Consider the following 6,000-nt stretch of genomic DNA (forward strand, 5'->3'; position numbering starts at 1 on the left):
AAAAAATGAAATAATGTATAGCTAAGGGTAGGGGGGGTGGTTTGTACCCCCCCCCCCCCCCCCCCCCCCCCCGCCCGCCCCCCCTCCTCCCCTTGCATCCTCGGATTCACATGTATCTGTTTGAAATGACTGACCGCGGTAATATGGGCAGTAATAATCACAGTAATAATTGGCGCCTAAAAAAAGGAAAGAAGGCAGAGTATGCCGCGTTTTTGCAGCATACCCTGCATTTCTTGCTCTTCGCCATGGCTCACAAGCTTCCTCCTCCTCCCCTACCCCACTCCCCATCTCTCTCTCCTTCAACAAGCCTCCCCCCCCCCCCCCCCCCCCCCCCCTCCCTTCTCCCCCTCTCCTTCTCCAAGCTTCTCAAGTTTCGTCAAGAGGGTTTCGTGCAAGTTTTGGCAAGGGGGTATTCTGCCATCTTCTTTGGACCCTCAACCTATTCGAAGCTCAACCACGCTACAAAGAAGAGGTAAACACAAAAGCACATCCTCCCTCTTCCCCTTTTGTTTTCTACTACACACACACACACACACACACACACACACACACACACACACAAATAAAATTTAAAAAATAGAGAATCCATTATAACATACCTCGTTCATTAGGAAACGATTTTTTTGCACGGCTTGTTTGAAATGGTTATTTTGTTAAGCACGTTTGAAAATGGTTGCTTTGCTACGCACGTTTGGAAATGATTGATTTATCACGCATGTTTTGGAAATGATTGTTTGGATAGTGTTAGAGAGAGAGAGAGAGAGAGAGAGAGAGAGAGAGAGAGAGAGAGAGAGAGAGAGAGAGAGAGAGATGAAGAAAGAGAGAGAGGGAGAGATTTAAAGAGAGGGAGAGAAATAGATAAAGAGAGTGAGAGAGGGAGAGAAATGTTAGATAAAGAGAGGTAAATGTTAAATAAAGAGAGAGAAATGTTAGATAGAGAGAGAGAAATAGATAAAGAGAGTGAGAGAGAAAGAGGGATAGAGGGAGATAAATAGAGAGAGAATTACTCAGAGAGAGAGAGAGAGAGAGAGAGAGAGAGAGAGAGAGGGAAAGAGGGAGATTTAAAGAGAGGGAGAGAAATGTTAAATAGAGAGAGAGAAATAGATAAAGAGGGAGAGAAATAGATAAAGAGAGTGAGAGGAATAGAGAGAGAAAGAGAGAGAGAGAGAGAGGGAAAGAGAGGGAAAGAGGGAGAGAAAGAAAGAGAGAGATAGAGAAAGAAAGAGAGAGAGATAGAGGGAGACAGGGAAAGAGAGAGAGTAGATAGAGAGGGAAAGAGATAGAGAGAAAGAAAGAGAGAAAGAGATAGAAAGAGGGAGAGATAGAGGGAGAGAGGGAAAGAGAGAGAGTACATAGAGAGGGAGAGAAAGAGAGGAAGAGATAGAAAGAGGGAGAGAAAGAGAGAGATAGAGAGGGAGAAAGAGAGGTAGAGGTAGAGATAGAGAGAGATAGAGGGAGAGAGGGAAAGAGGGAGAGATAGAGGGAGAGAGGGAAAGAGGGAGATAGGGATAGGGAAAGAGAGAGAGTAGATAGAGAGGGAGAGAGGGAAATAGGGATATGGAAAGAGAGACAGAGATAGAGAAAGAGAGAGAGGGAGAGAAAGAAAGAGAGTAGATAGAGAGGTAGAGAAAGAAAGAGAGCGAGATAGACGGAAACATGGAGAGTAGATAGAGAGGGAGAGAAAGAGAGCAATTGAGATAGAGAGAAAGAAAGAGAGATAGAGAAAGAGGGAGACAAAGAGAGCAATAGAGATAGAGAGAAAGAAAGAGAGATAGAGAAAGAGGGAGAGAAAGAGAGAGATAGAGATAGAGAGGGAGAGGGAAAGAGGGAGAGAAAGAGAGAGATAGAAGGAAATAGGGATAGGGAAAGAGAGAGAGTAGATAGAGAGGGAGAGAAAAAAAGAGAGAGATAGAGAGGGAGAAAGAAAGAGAGAGAGATAGAGGGAGAGTAGATAGAGAGGGAGAGAAAGAAAGAGAGAGAGGGAGAGACAGAAAGAGAGGGAAAGAGGGAGAGAGAAAGAGAGGGAAAGAGGAAGAGAAAGAGAGAGATAGAGGTAGAGAAAGAGAGGGAGAGAAAGGGAGAGAGATAGAGAAAGAGATGGAGAGAGGGAAAGAGGGAAAGAGAGAGATAGAGGGAAAGAGGTAGATAAAGAGAGAGAGAGAGGGAAAGAGGGAGAGAAAGAGAGAGATAGAGGGAAAGAGGTAGAGAAAGAAAGAGAGAGAGAAAGCGAAGGGCAGCCCATCTCCAAGCTTGGAGGGTGCATGTAGAAGACAATGGGTCCACTTGTAAAACATGCTGATCTATGTTTTGCAATAACGGGGTGAAGCGTCTGCCTCACTTTGTGAGGCCATTCTATGACATGGTGGATATCCCTGGGGTCGCTCTTGTGGACGTACGGGAAGCCCAAACAAGTGGTGCCCAGGTCCAAAGCCACCATGACCTTAGCCGAGACCTCCATACCTCGGCAGAAGATGTCGTCCATGTTTGGCTTCTCATCTCTGAGAGTGCTTGCTTTACATGGAGGCGCAGACATGACTCTGGGATGGAGAGAGAGAGATAGAGTGAGAGAAATAGAATTACTTATTGCATTACATTAGAATTGTAATGTTACGATAAATTGATCACTTAGATGTTGAATTTAGGTGCAGCCAACACAAAACGATGGCTACATTTACAACCTTAACATATATATGTGTGTACATATATATCTGTTTATGCATGTATGTAGGCACTAAGTACGGGAGTATAGCATCCGAAGGTTAGACGCTTCCTCTTGGGTATAGTCCTTTTTTAATCGTGGTGTTGCGGTCATTGATCCACTCATGCATGGATTACCGCAATGTCCCTTTGGTTTTACCATGGTTGAGACTGCAATGATATCTAAAGAGGTGCAGTTGACCTTTGACACTACTAGCCTCTACTTAGGTCTACTAGTATGTGTATGTATCTACGTGTTTTTATGCTAATATATATATCCTCTGGGAAAGAATTGTAATGTTACGATCAATTGATCACTTAGACGTTGAATTTAGATGCAGCCAACACAAAACGATGGCTACATTTACATATATATGTGTGAACATTCTGTTTATGCATGTATGTACGTGAAGCCCGAAAAAGTGGTGCCCAAGTCCAAAGCCACCCTGACCTTAGCCGAGACCTCCATGCCGCGACAAAAGATGTCGTCCATGTTTGGCTTCTCATCTTTGAGAGCGCTTGCTTTACATGGAGGCACAGACATGACTCTGGGATGGAGAGAGAGAGATAGAGTGAGAGAAATAGAATTACTTATTGCATTACAATAGAATTGTAATGTTACGATCAATTGATCACTTAGATGTTGAATTTAGGTGCAGCCAACACAAAACGTGGCTACATTTACAACCTTAACATATATATGTGTGTACACATATATCTGTTTATGCATGTATGTAGGCACTAAGTACGGGAGTATAGCATCCGAAGGTTAGACGGTTCCTCTTGGGTATATCCTTTTTTAATCGTGGCGTTGCGGTCATTGATCCACTCATGCATGGATTACTGCAACGTACCTTTGGTTTTACCACGGTTGAGACTGTGATGATATCTAAAGAGGTGCAGTTGACCTTTGGCACTACTAGCCTCTACTTAGGTCTACTAGTATGTATATGTATCTACATGTTTGTGTGGTAATATAATTGTGTACGTATATTTAGATGAGTGAGTAAGGTGGAAAGCTTAATCTTATATTGCACATTGTAATGTAGATGTCTGACGACAGACCAACTAGTGAGGAGCAGCTAGCTGGCTCTTCTTTTGGTTGGTTCACATCTCAGGTGGGCTCCCACCCGGGGTAAACATCGCCTCCAGTGGACCCGAGTCTTGAGTAGGTGAGAACAAGCAAAGAAATAAATAATGTTTCTACGTAGTTAACCATAAACCATGAGTGTCATAGGTTCTTTTTTGGTTATTTGCAGGCATGGCCATCCTACACCTACCCTTCTCAGATTCCTGCACCGGTCGAAGATCCTGACTTACAATGGGCTATCTCTTTATGAGAGCAGTACCTCCGTTCGACGGAGGATTTGTTTGGCCGCTACACTCCACATCAGCTTGCGACCTAAGGCATTTCTCTGCAGACTACACCATGGGGGAGTCAGGGAGGGACTCCTTACCTATAGAACCTCGCATCGACGGCACCTCCCTCTACTCTCCCTTCTATTCCATCGCAGGGTCCTACTCCCCTTGCATCGTAGGGTCCTACTCCCATGGCATCACAGGGTCCTACGCCACTCCATTCCACTCCAGCTTCGCCAGAACATCGTCGACGGACTTCCTCTGGCAGCATGCGTCGACGCTCATCTCAGGGAAGCGAGCATCGTGAGAGACGAAGCGGCGGTGGATCTTGTGGTTTCGCATGTTTTGGTAGTGGCGGGGGAACGGAGTCCCCACTTTCAGAGCGTGCCGTCCCTGACGCAGAGGACAAGCATACTGACGCACCCATTTCAGACACGCATGGGTGCTACTACAGGGTTAAATATGGTGGGGAGGTTGATTTCAGCACAGCACAGGGCAGGGCATTTCGACGCCATCTACAAATTCTTATACATTCAACGTATAAGAATTGTTTTATAAAGTTTAGAGACAAGCTGCTCAATCATGCACGGTACATTGAGGACGCTCTGTTAGCTAGATTTCCAAACGCCCTCGATCAAAGTTGTTCAGAACAATGGTTGGAGGGCTACATAAAGACATTTCTAAAACACAAGCAGTCCACTTTGCGGCACGCAGCAGCCAACCAGGTCAGAGATCCAGACAGGAGTTACCGCGGTGGCAACATGGCAAACGCAGAGTGGGAGTGGACAATTCAAGAGAAGAGCGATCAAGGTGTGACGGGCTTCTCATATAGACAACAATTGTTACCATATACATGTGGTAGTGATGTGTGTGAACACATTAGGACCGCCAAGGCATTTTTTCCCTCTTTAGGAGGTTTTTTCCCTCAAGCATTGTATATACGCCCATCACTCTAGGGCTATCTATCTTTCCATTGCACACTAAGTAACACACTCTCTATTGTGTGCCTTGAGATTCCTTCGTCTTCTCCAAGCTGTGTGTGTTTCTCTCCAACCCTAATTCCAACAATTGGTATCAGAGCAGGTCACGTCCTCTCGGGCTTAGTCACCAGCTGCTCCAGCACACGCCTGCTCACTTTCTCGGATTTCATTGAGCTTTGGCAAGCATTCGCAGGTTTGCTCAGAATTTTGATTTGGGCTCATTTCGGCCTCCATTTCCACTACAGGCAGTACTGCACAGGCTATTTAGTCATTTTGTGTAGAATTTCTGTCAGTCCCGTTTTCTGCATAGCAGGGGCCTTATAGTCTTCTACGGTTTGTGCTATATAGCACAAGTTGTTCCCGCTCCGTTTCTCCTATTTTCGGGCAATTTTCACATCAGGTGCAACATTTACCATGGCTGACAACAACAACACAGATGTGTTCAAGATGTTTGCTGCTGAGGACAGGTTGGATGGGGACAACTACCCTATGTGGTCTTATATGATGCAACATGTTCTTGTGTCAAAGGGTGTTTGGAACATTGTGCAGGGCATTGATGTACATCCTGGTTCTGAGGATGTAGGCGATGTTGAGGATGTTGCAGGTCTTGCTGCAAGGATTGCAACTGTTAGAGTTGTTTTTCCTATGGCAGAACAAGCTCGTTGGGATGTTAAGGATGCGCAGGCTCATGCATTGATTGTTTTGTCTGTGAAGTGCATCATTGTTCCTCACATCCGTTCAACAAAATCTGCAAAACAGGCTTGGGATATTCTAGGAGGTCTTTATGCAAGCCGCAATGAGGCTAAAATTGCTTCACTGTGTAAAGAGCTGCAGTCAAAGATTATGCATGAGGAAGATGATATGGACACTTTCCTTGCTAGTGTCAAGGATATCAATGAGCAACTTATTTCTGCAGGTGAAGTTATTTCAGACAGTTCCCTTGTGCAGACTGTTCTTGATGCCT

This window comes from Adiantum capillus-veneris, chromosome 22 (genome assembly GCF_014529385.1).
Source record: "Adiantum capillus-veneris isolate H3 chromosome 22, ASM1452938v2, whole genome shotgun sequence".
Lineage (NCBI taxonomy): Eukaryota > Viridiplantae > Streptophyta > Polypodiopsida > Polypodiales > Pteridaceae > Adiantum > Adiantum capillus-veneris.